The 7,500-nt window shown below is 47.8% G+C and overlaps 40 non-coding genes across 40 annotated transcripts in view; all 40 read right to left on the bottom strand.

Annotated features, from left to right (window-relative positions):
* The window catches only part of LOC148984827 (5S ribosomal RNA), a 119-nt gene extending 32 nt beyond the window's left edge, over positions 1–87 (bottom strand). The window contains exon 1 of the ribosomal RNA XR_016165394.1: positions 1–87. This exon is cut by the window's left edge and continues 32 nt beyond it. This is a non-coding gene — a ribosomal RNA (5S ribosomal RNA).
* Positions 88–150: 63 nt separating this feature from the next.
* Positions 151–269, bottom strand: LOC148984826 (5S ribosomal RNA). The gene has a single exon (XR_016165393.1). It is a non-coding gene; the product is annotated as a 5S ribosomal RNA (ribosomal RNA).
* A 63-nt stretch (positions 270–332) lies between these two features.
* LOC148984825 (5S ribosomal RNA) lies at positions 333–451 on the bottom strand. Its single transcript, XR_016165392.1, has one exon. It is a non-coding gene; the product is annotated as a 5S ribosomal RNA (ribosomal RNA).
* A 63-nt stretch (positions 452–514) lies between these two features.
* Positions 515–633, bottom strand: LOC148984824 (5S ribosomal RNA). The gene has a single exon (XR_016162724.1). It is a non-coding gene; the product is annotated as a 5S ribosomal RNA (ribosomal RNA).
* Positions 634–696: 63 nt separating this feature from the next.
* LOC148984823 (5S ribosomal RNA) lies at positions 697–815 on the bottom strand. The gene has a single exon (XR_016165391.1). It is a non-coding gene; the product is annotated as a 5S ribosomal RNA (ribosomal RNA).
* Positions 816–878: 63 nt separating this feature from the next.
* On the bottom strand, positions 879–997 carry LOC148984822 (5S ribosomal RNA). Its single transcript, XR_016165390.1, has one exon. It is a non-coding gene; the product is annotated as a 5S ribosomal RNA (ribosomal RNA).
* A 63-nt stretch (positions 998–1,060) lies between these two features.
* Positions 1,061–1,179, bottom strand: LOC148984821 (5S ribosomal RNA). The gene has a single exon (XR_016165389.1). It is a non-coding gene; the product is annotated as a 5S ribosomal RNA (ribosomal RNA).
* Positions 1,180–1,242: 63 nt separating this feature from the next.
* LOC148984820 (5S ribosomal RNA) lies at positions 1,243–1,361 on the bottom strand. Its single transcript, XR_016165388.1, has one exon. It is a non-coding gene; the product is annotated as a 5S ribosomal RNA (ribosomal RNA).
* Positions 1,362–1,532: 171 nt separating this feature from the next.
* Positions 1,533–1,651, bottom strand: LOC148984819 (5S ribosomal RNA). Its single transcript, XR_016165387.1, has one exon. It is a non-coding gene; the product is annotated as a 5S ribosomal RNA (ribosomal RNA).
* A 63-nt stretch (positions 1,652–1,714) lies between these two features.
* Positions 1,715–1,833, bottom strand: LOC148984818 (5S ribosomal RNA). The gene has a single exon (XR_016165386.1). It is a non-coding gene; the product is annotated as a 5S ribosomal RNA (ribosomal RNA).
* Positions 1,834–1,896: 63 nt separating this feature from the next.
* On the bottom strand, positions 1,897–2,015 carry LOC148984817 (5S ribosomal RNA). The gene has a single exon (XR_016165385.1). It is a non-coding gene; the product is annotated as a 5S ribosomal RNA (ribosomal RNA).
* A 63-nt stretch (positions 2,016–2,078) lies between these two features.
* LOC148984816 (5S ribosomal RNA) lies at positions 2,079–2,197 on the bottom strand. Its single transcript, XR_016165384.1, has one exon. It is a non-coding gene; the product is annotated as a 5S ribosomal RNA (ribosomal RNA).
* Positions 2,198–2,260: 63 nt separating this feature from the next.
* On the bottom strand, positions 2,261–2,379 carry LOC148984815 (5S ribosomal RNA). Its single transcript, XR_016165383.1, has one exon. It is a non-coding gene; the product is annotated as a 5S ribosomal RNA (ribosomal RNA).
* A 63-nt stretch (positions 2,380–2,442) lies between these two features.
* Positions 2,443–2,561, bottom strand: LOC148984814 (5S ribosomal RNA). Its single transcript, XR_016161031.1, has one exon. It is a non-coding gene; the product is annotated as a 5S ribosomal RNA (ribosomal RNA).
* Positions 2,562–2,624: 63 nt separating this feature from the next.
* On the bottom strand, positions 2,625–2,743 carry LOC148984813 (5S ribosomal RNA). Its single transcript, XR_016163116.1, has one exon. It is a non-coding gene; the product is annotated as a 5S ribosomal RNA (ribosomal RNA).
* A 63-nt stretch (positions 2,744–2,806) lies between these two features.
* LOC148984812 (5S ribosomal RNA) lies at positions 2,807–2,925 on the bottom strand. The gene has a single exon (XR_016161339.1). It is a non-coding gene; the product is annotated as a 5S ribosomal RNA (ribosomal RNA).
* Positions 2,926–2,988: 63 nt separating this feature from the next.
* LOC148984811 (5S ribosomal RNA) lies at positions 2,989–3,107 on the bottom strand. The gene has a single exon (XR_016162723.1). It is a non-coding gene; the product is annotated as a 5S ribosomal RNA (ribosomal RNA).
* Positions 3,108–3,170: 63 nt separating this feature from the next.
* On the bottom strand, positions 3,171–3,289 carry LOC148984810 (5S ribosomal RNA). Its single transcript, XR_016165382.1, has one exon. It is a non-coding gene; the product is annotated as a 5S ribosomal RNA (ribosomal RNA).
* Positions 3,290–3,352: 63 nt separating this feature from the next.
* Positions 3,353–3,471, bottom strand: LOC148984809 (5S ribosomal RNA). The gene has a single exon (XR_016165381.1). It is a non-coding gene; the product is annotated as a 5S ribosomal RNA (ribosomal RNA).
* Positions 3,472–3,534: 63 nt separating this feature from the next.
* On the bottom strand, positions 3,535–3,653 carry LOC148984808 (5S ribosomal RNA). Its single transcript, XR_016165380.1, has one exon. It is a non-coding gene; the product is annotated as a 5S ribosomal RNA (ribosomal RNA).
* A 63-nt stretch (positions 3,654–3,716) lies between these two features.
* On the bottom strand, positions 3,717–3,835 carry LOC148984807 (5S ribosomal RNA). Its single transcript, XR_016165379.1, has one exon. It is a non-coding gene; the product is annotated as a 5S ribosomal RNA (ribosomal RNA).
* Positions 3,836–3,898: 63 nt separating this feature from the next.
* Positions 3,899–4,017, bottom strand: LOC148984806 (5S ribosomal RNA). The gene has a single exon (XR_016165378.1). It is a non-coding gene; the product is annotated as a 5S ribosomal RNA (ribosomal RNA).
* Positions 4,018–4,080: 63 nt separating this feature from the next.
* On the bottom strand, positions 4,081–4,199 carry LOC148984805 (5S ribosomal RNA). Its single transcript, XR_016165377.1, has one exon. It is a non-coding gene; the product is annotated as a 5S ribosomal RNA (ribosomal RNA).
* Positions 4,200–4,262: 63 nt separating this feature from the next.
* On the bottom strand, positions 4,263–4,381 carry LOC148984804 (5S ribosomal RNA). The gene has a single exon (XR_016165376.1). It is a non-coding gene; the product is annotated as a 5S ribosomal RNA (ribosomal RNA).
* A 63-nt stretch (positions 4,382–4,444) lies between these two features.
* On the bottom strand, positions 4,445–4,563 carry LOC148984803 (5S ribosomal RNA). Its single transcript, XR_016162722.1, has one exon. It is a non-coding gene; the product is annotated as a 5S ribosomal RNA (ribosomal RNA).
* A 63-nt stretch (positions 4,564–4,626) lies between these two features.
* Positions 4,627–4,745, bottom strand: LOC148984802 (5S ribosomal RNA). The gene has a single exon (XR_016165375.1). It is a non-coding gene; the product is annotated as a 5S ribosomal RNA (ribosomal RNA).
* Positions 4,746–4,808: 63 nt separating this feature from the next.
* On the bottom strand, positions 4,809–4,927 carry LOC148984801 (5S ribosomal RNA). Its single transcript, XR_016165374.1, has one exon. It is a non-coding gene; the product is annotated as a 5S ribosomal RNA (ribosomal RNA).
* A 172-nt stretch (positions 4,928–5,099) lies between these two features.
* Positions 5,100–5,218, bottom strand: LOC148984800 (5S ribosomal RNA). Its single transcript, XR_016165373.1, has one exon. It is a non-coding gene; the product is annotated as a 5S ribosomal RNA (ribosomal RNA).
* A 63-nt stretch (positions 5,219–5,281) lies between these two features.
* On the bottom strand, positions 5,282–5,400 carry LOC148984799 (5S ribosomal RNA). The gene has a single exon (XR_016165372.1). It is a non-coding gene; the product is annotated as a 5S ribosomal RNA (ribosomal RNA).
* Positions 5,401–5,463: 63 nt separating this feature from the next.
* On the bottom strand, positions 5,464–5,582 carry LOC148984798 (5S ribosomal RNA). The gene has a single exon (XR_016165371.1). It is a non-coding gene; the product is annotated as a 5S ribosomal RNA (ribosomal RNA).
* Positions 5,583–5,645: 63 nt separating this feature from the next.
* On the bottom strand, positions 5,646–5,764 carry LOC148984797 (5S ribosomal RNA). The gene has a single exon (XR_016165370.1). It is a non-coding gene; the product is annotated as a 5S ribosomal RNA (ribosomal RNA).
* A 63-nt stretch (positions 5,765–5,827) lies between these two features.
* On the bottom strand, positions 5,828–5,946 carry LOC148984796 (5S ribosomal RNA). The gene has a single exon (XR_016165369.1). It is a non-coding gene; the product is annotated as a 5S ribosomal RNA (ribosomal RNA).
* A 63-nt stretch (positions 5,947–6,009) lies between these two features.
* LOC148984795 (5S ribosomal RNA) lies at positions 6,010–6,128 on the bottom strand. Its single transcript, XR_016165368.1, has one exon. It is a non-coding gene; the product is annotated as a 5S ribosomal RNA (ribosomal RNA).
* A 171-nt stretch (positions 6,129–6,299) lies between these two features.
* Positions 6,300–6,418, bottom strand: LOC148984794 (5S ribosomal RNA). Its single transcript, XR_016165367.1, has one exon. It is a non-coding gene; the product is annotated as a 5S ribosomal RNA (ribosomal RNA).
* Positions 6,419–6,481: 63 nt separating this feature from the next.
* LOC148984793 (5S ribosomal RNA) lies at positions 6,482–6,600 on the bottom strand. Its single transcript, XR_016165366.1, has one exon. It is a non-coding gene; the product is annotated as a 5S ribosomal RNA (ribosomal RNA).
* Positions 6,601–6,663: 63 nt separating this feature from the next.
* Positions 6,664–6,782, bottom strand: LOC148984792 (5S ribosomal RNA). Its single transcript, XR_016165365.1, has one exon. It is a non-coding gene; the product is annotated as a 5S ribosomal RNA (ribosomal RNA).
* Positions 6,783–6,845: 63 nt separating this feature from the next.
* Positions 6,846–6,964, bottom strand: LOC148984791 (5S ribosomal RNA). Its single transcript, XR_016165364.1, has one exon. It is a non-coding gene; the product is annotated as a 5S ribosomal RNA (ribosomal RNA).
* A 63-nt stretch (positions 6,965–7,027) lies between these two features.
* On the bottom strand, positions 7,028–7,146 carry LOC148984790 (5S ribosomal RNA). Its single transcript, XR_016165363.1, has one exon. It is a non-coding gene; the product is annotated as a 5S ribosomal RNA (ribosomal RNA).
* A 63-nt stretch (positions 7,147–7,209) lies between these two features.
* LOC148984789 (5S ribosomal RNA) lies at positions 7,210–7,328 on the bottom strand. Its single transcript, XR_016165362.1, has one exon. It is a non-coding gene; the product is annotated as a 5S ribosomal RNA (ribosomal RNA).
* Positions 7,329–7,391: 63 nt separating this feature from the next.
* LOC148984788 (5S ribosomal RNA) overlaps positions 7,392–7,500 on the bottom strand; it is a 119-nt gene continuing 10 nt past the window's right edge. Inside the window, exon 1 of the ribosomal RNA XR_016165361.1 lies at positions 7,392–7,500. This exon is cut by the window's right edge and continues 10 nt beyond it. This is a non-coding gene — a ribosomal RNA (5S ribosomal RNA).

Raw genomic sequence — 7,500 nt, 5'->3', positions numbered from 1 at the left:
CCCATCCAAGTACTAACCAGGCCCGACCCTGCTTAGCTTCCGAGATCAGACGAGTTCGGGCGTTCTCAAGGTGGTATGGCCGTAAGCGAAATCTGCTGCCAAAATTGGGCTATTTGAATGGTTAGAACATTAGGGTAGTAAACTATATAAAGCTTACAGCACCTGGTATTCCCAGGCGGTCTCCCATCCAAGTACTAACCAGGCCCGACCCTGCTTAGCTTCCGAGATCAGACGAGTTCGGGCGTTCTCAAGGTGGTATGGCCGTAAGCGAAATCTGCTGCCAAAATTGGGCTATTTGAATAGTTACAACATTAGGGTAGTAAACTATATAAAGCTTACAGCACCTGGTATTCCCAGGCGGTCTCCCATCCAAGTACTAACCAGGCCCGACCCTGCTTAGCTTCCGAGATCAGACGAGTTCGGGCGTTCTCAAGGTGGTATGGCCGTAAGCGAAATCTGCTGCCAAAATTGGGCTATTTGAATGGTTAGAACATTAGGGTAGTAAACTATATAAAGCTTACAGCACCTGGTATTCCCAGGCGGTCTCCCATCCAAGTACTAACCAGGCCCGACCCTGCTTAGCTTCCGAGATCAGACGAGTTCGGGCGTTCTCAAGGTGGTATGGTCGTAAGCGAAATCTGCTGCCAAAATTGGGCTATTTGAATGGTTAGAACATTAGGGTAGTAAACTACATAAAGCTTACAGCACCTGGTATTCCCAGGCGGTCTCCCATCCAAGTACTAACCAGGCCCGACCCTGCTTAGCTTCCGAGATCAGACGAGTTCGGGCGTTCTCAAGGTGGTATGGCCGTAAGCGAAATCTGCTGCCAAAATTGGGCTATTTGAATGGTTAGAACATTAGGGTAGTAAACTACATAAAGCTTACAGCACCTGGTATTCCCAGGCGGTCTCCCATCCAAGTACTAACCAGGCCCGACCCTGCTTAGCTTCCGAGATCAGACGAGTTCGGGCGTTCTCAAGGTGGTATGGCCGTAAGCGAAATCTGCTGCCAAAATTGGGCTATTTGAATGGTTAGAACATTAGGGTAGTAAACTATATAAAGCTTACAGCACCTGGTATTCCCAGGCGGTCTCCCATCCAAGTACTAACCAGGCCCGACCCTGCTTAGCTTCCGAGATCAGACGAGTTCGGGCGTTCTCAAGGTGGTATGGCCGTAAGCGAAATCTGCTGCCAAAATTGGGCTATTTGAATGGTTAGAACATTAGGGTAGTAAACTACATAAAGCTTACAGCACCTGGTATTCCCAGGCGGTCTCCCATCCAAGTACTAACCAGGCCCGACCCTGCTTAGCTTCCGAGATCAGACGAGTTCGGGCGTTCTCAAGGTGGTATGGCCGTAAGCGAAATCTGCAGCCAAAATTGGGCTATTTGAAGAAGAAAAAAAAGAGACTCTTTCAGGCTTTCTGAAGAAACTGAGAGACTATTTCAGGAATTTTGAGGGGAAAAAAGACAATTTAGGATTTTTGAAACATTTCATTGACTCTTTTTTTTTTTTTTTTTTTTTAAACAATAAAGCTTACAGCACCTGGTATTCCCAGGCGGTCTCCCATCCAAGTACTAACCAGGCCCGACCCTGCTTAGCTTCCGAGATCAGACGAGTTCGGGCGTTCTCAAGGTGGTATGGCCGTAAGCGAAATCTGCTGCCAAAATTGGGCTATTTGAATGGTTAGAACATTAGGGTAGTAAACTATATAAAGCTTACAGCACCTGGTATTCCCAGGCGGTCTCCCATCCAAGTACTAACCAGGCCCGACCCTGCTTAGCTTCCGAGATCAGACGAGTTCGGGCGTTCTCAAGGTGGTATGGCCGTAAGCGAAATCTGCTGCCAAAATTGGGCTATTTGAATAGTTAAAACATTAGGGTAGTAAACTATATAAAGCTTACAGCACCTGGTATTCCCAGGCGGTCTCCCATCCAAGTACTAACCAGGCCCGACCCTGCTTAGCTTCCGAGATCAGACGAGTTCGGGCGTTCTCAAGGTGGTATGGCCGTAAGCGAAATCTGCTGCCAAAATTGGGCTATTTGAATGGTTAGAACATTAGGGTAGTAAACTATATAAAGCTTACAGCACCTGGTATTCCCAGGCGGTCTCCCATCCAAGTACTAACCAGGCCCGACCCTGCTTAGCTTCCGAGATCAGACGAGTTCGGGCGTTCTCAAGGTGGTATGGCCGTAAGCGAAATCTGCTGCCAAAATTGGGCTATTTGAATAGTTAAAACATTAGGGTAGTAAACTATATAAAGCTTACAGCACCTGGTATTCCCAGGCGGTCTCCCATCCAAGTACTAACCAGGCCCGACCCTGCTTAGCTTCCGAGATCAGACGAGTTCGGGCGTTCTCAAGGTGGTATGGCCGTAAGCGAAATCTGCTGCCAAAATTGGGCTATTTGAATGGTTAGAACATTAGGGTAGTAAACTATATAAAGCTTACAGCACCTGGTATTCCCAGGCGGTCTCCCATCCAAGTACTAACCAGGCCCGACCCTGCTTAGCTTCCGAGACCAGACGAGTTCGGGCGTTCTCAAGGTGGTATGGCCGTAAGCGAAATCTGCTGCCAAAATTGGGCTATTTGAATGGTTAGAACATTAGGGTAGTAAACTATATAAAGCTTACAGCACCTGGTATTCCCAGGCGGTCTCCCATCCAAGTACTAACCAGGCCCGACCCTGCTTAGCTTCCGAGATCAGACGAGTTCGTGCGTTCTCAAGGTGGTATGGCCGTAAGCGAAATCTGCTGCCAAAATTGGGCTATTTGAATGGTTAGAACATTAGGGTAGTAAACTATATAAAGCTTACAGCACCTGGTATTCACAGGCGGTCTCCCATCCAAGTACTAACCAGGCCCGACCCTGCTTAGCTTCCGAGATCAGACGAGTTCGGGCGTTCTCAAGGTGGTATGGCCGTAAGCGAAATCTGCTGCCAAAATTGGGCTATTTGAATGGTTAGAACATTAGGGTAGTAAACTACATAAAGCTTACAGCACCTGGTATTCCCAGGCGGTCTCCCATCCAAGTACTAACCAGGCCCGACCCTGCTTAGCTTCCGAGATCAGACGAGTTCGGGCGTTCTCAAGGTGGTATGGTCGTAAGCGAAATCTGCTGCCAAAATTGGGCTATTTGAATGGTTAGAACATTAGGGTAGTAAACTACATAAAGCTTACAGCACCTGGTATTCCCAGGCGGTCTCCCATCCAAGTACTAACCAGGCCCGACCCTGCTTAGCTTCCGAGATCAGACGAGTTCGGGCGTTCTCAAGGTGGTATGGCCGTAAGCGAAATCTGCTGCCAAAATTGGGCTATTTGAATGGTTAGAACATTAGGGTAGTAAACTACATAAAGCTTACAGCACCTGGTATTCCCAGGCGGTCTCCCATCCAAGTACTAACCAGGCCCGACCCTGCTTAGCTTCCGAGATCAGACGAGTTCGGGCGTTCTCAAGGTGGTATGGCCGTAAGCGAAATCTGCTGCCAAAATTGGGCTATTTGAATGGTTAGAACATTAGGGTAGTAAACTACATAAAGCTTACAGCACCTGGTATTCCCAGGCGGTCTCCCATCCAAGTACTAACCAGGCCCGACCCTGCTTAGCTTCCGAGATCAGACGAGTTCGGGCGTTCTCAAGGTGGTATGGCCGTAAGCGAAATCTGCTGCCAAAATTGGGCTATTTGAATAGTTAAAACATTAGGGTAGTAAACTATATAAAGCTTACAGCACCTGGTATTCCCAGGCGGTCTCCCATCCAAGTACTAACCAGGCCCGACCCTGCTTAGCTTCCGAGATCAGACGAGTTCGGGCGTTCTCAAGGTGGTATGGCCGTAAGCGAAATCTGCTGCCAAAATTGGGCTATTTGAATGGTTAGAACATTAGGGTAGTAAACTATATAAAGCTTACAGCACCTGGTATTCCCAGGCGGTCTCCCATCCAAGTACTAACCAGGCCCGACCCTGCTTAGCTTCCGAGATCAGACGAGTTCGGGCGTTCTCAAGGTGGTATGGCCGTAAGCGAAATCTGCTGCCAAAATTGGGCTATTTGAATAGTTAAAACATTAGGGTAGTAAACTATATAAAGCTTACAGCACCTGGTATTCCCAGGCGGTCTCCCATCCAAGTACTAACCAGGCCCGACCCTGCTTAGCTTCCGAGATCAGACGAGTTCGGGCGTTCTCAAGGTGGTATGGCCGTAAGCGAAATCTGCTGCCAAAATTGGGCTATTTGAATGGTTAGAACATTAGGGTAGTAAACTATATAAAGCTTACAGCACCTGGTATTCCCAGGCGGTCTCCCATCCAAGTACTAACCAGGCCCGACCCTGCTTAGCTTCCGAGATCAGACGAGTTCGGGCGTTCTCAAGGTGGTATGGCCGTAAGCGAAATCTGCTGCCAAAATTGGGCTATTTGAATGGTTAGAACATTAGGGTAGTAAACTACATAAAGCTTACAGCACCTGGTATTCCCAGGCGGTCTCCCATCCAAGTACTAACCAGGCCCGACCCTGCTTAGCTTCCGAGATCAGACGAGTTCGGGCGTTCTCAAGGTGGTATGGTCGTAAGCGAAATCTCCTGCCAAAATTGGGCTATTTGAATGGTTAGAACATTAGGGTAGTAAACTACATAAAGCTTACAGCACCTGGTATTCCCAGGCGGTCTCCCATCCAAGTACTAACCAGGCCCGACCCTGCTTAGCTTCCGAGATCAGACGAGTTCGGGCGTTCTCAAGGTGGTATGGCCGTAAGCGAAATCTGCTGCCAAAATTGGGCTATTTGAATGGTTAGAACATTAGGGTAGTAAACTACATAAAGCTTACAGCACCTGGTATTCCCAGGCGGTCTCCCATCCAAGTACTAACCAGGCCCGACCCTGCTTAGCTTCCGAGATCAGACGAGTTCGGGCGTTCTCAAGGTGGTATGGCCGTAAGCGAAATCTGCAGCCAAAATTGGGCTATTTGAAGAAGAAAAAAAAGAGACTCTTTCAGGCTTTCTGAAGAAACTGAGAGACTATTTCAGGAATTTTGAGGGGAAAAAAGACAATTTAGGATTTTTGAAACATTTCATTGACTCTTTTTTTTTTTTTTTTTTTTTTAAACAATAAAGCTTACAGCACCTGGTATTCCCAGGCGGTCTCCCATCCAAGTACTAACCAGGCCCGACCCTGCTTAGCTTCCGAGATCAGACGAGTTCGGGCGTTCTCAAGGTGGTATGGCCGTAAGCGAAATCTGCTGCCAAAATTGGGCTATTTGAATAGTTAAAACATTAGGGTAGTAAACTATATAAAGCTTACAGCACCTGGTATTCCCAGGCGGTCTCCCATCCAAGTACTAACCAGGCCCGACCCTGCTTAGCTTCCGAGATCAGACGAGTTCGGGCGTTCTCAAGGTGGTATGGCCGTAAGCGAAATCTGCTGCCAAAATTGGGCTATTTGAATGGTTAGAACATTAGGGTAGTAAACTATATAAAGCTTACAGCACCTGGTATTCCCAGGCGGTCTCCCATCCAAGTACTAACCAGGCCCGACCCTGCTTAGCTTCCGAGATCAGACGAGTTCGGGCGTTCTCAAGGTGGTATGGCCGTAAGCGAAATCTGCTGCCAAAATTGGGCTATTTGAATAGTTAAAACATTAGGGTAGTAAACTATATAAAGCTTACAGCACCTGGTATTCCCAGGCGGTCTCCCATCCAAGTACTAACCAGGCCCGACCCTGCTTAGCTTCCGAGATCAGACGAGTTCGGGCGTTCTCAAGGTGGTATGGCCGTAAGCGAAATCTGCTGCCAAAATTGGGCTATTTGAATGGTTAGAACATTAGGGTAGTAAACTATATAAAGCTTACAGCACCTGGTATTCCCAGGCGGTCTCCCATCCAAGTACTAACCAGGCCCGACCCTGCTTAGCTTCCGAGATCAGACGAGTTCGGGCGTTCTCAAGGTGGTATGGCCGTAAGCGAAATCTGCTGCCAAAATTGGGCTATTTGAATGGTTAGAACATTAGGGTAGTAAACTACATAAAGCTTACAGCACCTGGTATTCCCAGGCGGTCTCCCATCCAAGTACTAACCAGGCCCGACCCTGCTTAGCTTCCGAGATCAGACGAGTTCGGGCGTTCTCAAGGTGGTATGGCCGTAAGCGAAATCTGCAGCCAAAATTGGGCTATTTGAAGAAGAAAAAAAAGAGACTCTTTCAGGCTTTCTGAGGAAACTGAGAGACTATTTCAGGAATTTTGAGGGGAAAAAAGACAATTTAGGATTTTTGAAACATTTCATTGACTCTTTTTTTTTTTTTTTTTTTTTAAACAATAAAGCTTACAGCACCTGGTATTCCCAGGCGGTCTCCCATCCAAGTACTAACCAGGCCCGACCCTGCTTAGCTTCCGAGATCAGACGAGTTCGGGCGTTCTCAAGGTGGTATGGCCGTAAGCGAAATCTGCTGCCAAAATTGGGCTATTTGAATAGTTAAAACATTAGGGTAGTAAACTATATAAAGCTTACAGCACCTGGTATTCCCAGGCGGTCTCCCATCCAAGTACTAACCAGGCCCGACCCTGCTTAGCTTCCGAGATCAGACGAGTTCGGGCGTTCTCAAGGTGGTATGGCCGTAAGCGAAATCTGCTGCCAAAATTGGGCTATTTGAATGGTTAGAACATTAGGGTAGTAAACTATATAAAGCTTACAGCACCTGGTATTCCCAGGCGGTCTCCCATCCAAGTACTAACCAGGCCCGACCCTGCTTAGCTTCCGAGATCAGACGAGTTCGGGCGTTCTCAAGGTGGTATGGCCGTAAGCGAAATCTGCTGCCAAAATTGGGCTATTTGAATAGTTAAAACATTAGGGTAGTAAACTATATAAAGCTTACAGCACCTGGTATTCCCAGGCGGTCTCCCATCCAAGTACTAACCAGGCCCGACCCTGCTTAGCTTCCGAGATCAGACGAGTTCGGGCGTTCTCAAGGTGGTATGGCCGTAAGCGAAATCTGCTGCCAAAATTGGGCTATTTGAATGGTTAGAACATTAGGGTAGTAAACTATATAAAGCTTACAGCACCTGGTATTCCCAGGCGGTCTCCCATCCAAGTACTAACCAGGCCCGACCCTGCTTAGCTTCCGAGATCAGACGAGTTCGGGCGTTCTCAAGGTGGTATGGCCGTAAGCGAAATCTGCTGCCAAAATTGGGCTATTTGAATAGTTAAAACATTAGGGTAGTAAACTATATAAAGCTTACAGCACCTGGTATTCCCAGGCGGTCTCCCATCCAAGTACTAACCAGGCCCGACCCTGCTTAGCTTCCGAGATCAGACGAGTTCGGGCGTTCTCAAGGTGGTATGGCCGTAAGCGAAATCTGCTGCCAAAATTGGGCTATTTGAATGGTTAGAACATTAGGGTAGTAAACTATATAAAGCTTACAGCACCTGGTATTCCCAGGCGGTCTCCCATCCAAGTACTAACCAGGCCCGACCCTGCTTAGCTTCCGAGATCAGACGAGTTCGGGCGTTCTCAAGGTGGTAT

Source organism: Pimephales promelas, chromosome 3 (assembly GCF_988280905.1).
Source record: "Pimephales promelas chromosome 3, fPimPro1.hap1.1, whole genome shotgun sequence".
Taxonomy (NCBI): domain Eukaryota; kingdom Metazoa; phylum Chordata; class Actinopteri; order Cypriniformes; family Leuciscidae; genus Pimephales; species Pimephales promelas.
This window is presented reverse-complemented; position numbering and strand designations above follow the sequence as displayed.